General features: G+C 32.1%; 1 long non-coding RNA gene across 1 annotated transcript; it reads right to left on the bottom strand.

The window, feature by feature from the left end:
• Positions 1-497: 497 nt before the first annotated feature.
• LOC128295141 (uncharacterized) lies at positions 498-1,423 on the bottom strand. The gene is made up of 2 exons (XR_008285463.1): positions 1,050-1,423; positions 498-804 (listed from the first exon to the last, which is right to left on the bottom strand). It is a non-coding gene; the product is annotated as an uncharacterized LOC128295141 (long non-coding RNA).
• Positions 1,424-2,405: the final 982 nt, after the last annotated feature.

Below are 2,405 nucleotides of genomic sequence, written 5' to 3'. Positions count from 1 at the left end.
ACAGGCATTTTAATCTCATTATTCAATCCATCTACGAAACAAATGCACAATTCCTTTTCAATCGGCACCATTATATGAGCATATTTACTAAATCGAACAAATTCTTGCTCATATTTCGCAACTGATCTCTTTCTCAGCTTCAACTCAAGAATTTTTTTTCTTCTTGTCTGAATATTGTTTGCTGACATATTTTTTTTGGAATTCAATTCGGAAAAAATCCTAGTTAATCCGTTCTTTCGATACCATATTAGTTAAAGTCGACTACTAGTGAGAAGTCTCCTCTTTTAATGGTGGCACAACACATTTTAGAAAATCTTCAAAAGGACATAACATTTCATCTAAAATTCTCTGTGTTTGCTAACTAGTAGTCGGCTCTGGTTGAATCACCACTCACTAAACCTTTAAACTCTTTGACCCTGCTTTTTTGAATTTTAATCAATAGGAAGTTTGTGAATATTCTATCGTATCAAGCTTTTAGAACGAGGGGGTAGAGGTCGTTGAGCCACTGAATTAACTCTCAAAAACACATTAAACAAGTCATTCATCATGTAATAGGCCAATTTTATCTGGCCCAATAGAAACAAATCAACCAAACAACAAACAAATAAATAAAAAACCTAAAGCCCAAATACACCAGCCTAATAACCCAAAAATTAAACAAAAAAAACCCTAATTCCTCTAAGCCTCCAGCCGCTGTCGCTCATCTGCCTTTCCATGTCAACAGGCGTGTCACCCAAGGCTTGCCACCGTTTCACTGAAATGGCAAAGGCGCAGCTCCCCATCGTCGTTGACCACCATTGCCACCTGCAAGAGGAAGAAAATAGAAACAAAAACAGAAAAAGGAAAAAAAAAGTAATAAAAAATTGTAATCGATTTGGCTATAAAAACCAAATACAAACAATCTGTTTTTTTTACACAAGAAATCGAAAATAAATACAACAAAAACAAGAAGTTAAAAAAAGGTAGCGCATCTCTTATTCATTTTAATTTTTTTTTTAAAAAGAAAACATAAAAAAGAGAAAGAATAGAAAAATGTTTTATTTTTCTACCTATTTTGCGACCATCACCATCGTAGTGGCCCTCGTCGATTTGACAGGTCTTCGAATCTAGTGGGATTCGACGAGGGCCTCGTCGAAAAAAGTTAAAATCGAAAAGTTTCATCGTCTTTTTTTTTTAAATCGAAGGGTTTTATCGTTTTTTTTCTTTTTAAAACTCAGCTTTTTTAGGGGGTTTTGACCTCAAATTCGGGTTCTACGTGTTAAGGGCCTCAAAGGAGAATTTTTTTGGGTACTCCGGCCATTGAAGGCGGCAATCTCTGTCGCCATGACTGATGGCCATGGCGGAGACCCACCGCCCCATGGTCGGACCTAAGGATGGCTTGAGAGAAAAAAGAAAGAAAGAAAGATTTTTTTTCAAAGAGGTTGCAAATGAATTTTTTAAAAATATTTTTTACTTATATAGCCCACTTGAAACAACGTCGTTTTTCGTTTTGGGCTTAGCTTCAGATGTCCAAAATGATGTCTTTTTAAGGTAACCCGAATTGTCGGCCTGAATTTCTTTAAGATCCGAGTGTTTTTTGAAGGGAGGGGATATTTGTTATTTTGGCCCTTCCGCTTTTTTGCCTATTTTTAATTTCATCCTGCATCCTTTTATTTTATTTTATTTTATTTTTACCCCTTTTATTTTGTTCTTGTGCAATTTAGTCCCCTGACCCACTGTGAACCCATTGAGGGAATGACACGTGTATATGTGGGTGGGAGAATTGTCCTCCGATTCCCTATGCATTTTATCCCATTTTAATTTAATCTTTTATGTTATGTTTCTTTATAATTTAGGCTTTTAATTTTGTTATATTTTCAATTCAGCCCCTTATTTCCTTTTTTTTTTTGCAAATTCATGCTTTAAACTTAGTTTAAATTTTAATTTAGTCCTTTATTTATTTAATTTCACCCTTTACTTATTGTTATTTGAATTCCAGCGTTTTAATTTCCTTATTTAGATTTTTACCCTTTAATTTATGTAACTTGTATTTTTATTCTTAAGTTTCTTGATTATTTCATTTTAGTTCATTCTTATTTTTTAATGATGATGTTATTATTAAATGATTATTATTGCTAATTATTATTTTATTTTGTCATTACTAATATTACACAACCATGATCATAACATTATCATACTTTTTTATTATTATTTTACCATTTTTGTCATTACTAGTGTTCCACTTATTATTTTACTATTATTGTCATTATCAAATAGTATTATTAATCGCTAAAATCATTTCAACTACTACTTTTATTATTTTATTATCATTTTTTACCCATGTAAGCTATTTTATTCTATTTTGCCCCTACCATATTATGCAACACGTTAAAATATTCGTTCATTTTTATACCAACACTCGAATA

Source organism: Gossypium arboreum, chromosome 7, assembly GCF_025698485.1.
Source record: "Gossypium arboreum isolate Shixiya-1 chromosome 7, ASM2569848v2, whole genome shotgun sequence".
Classification (NCBI taxonomy): domain Eukaryota; kingdom Viridiplantae; phylum Streptophyta; class Magnoliopsida; order Malvales; family Malvaceae; genus Gossypium; species Gossypium arboreum.
The sequence above is the reverse complement of the archived record's forward strand: the minus strand, read 5'-3'. Positions and strand labels throughout refer to the sequence as shown.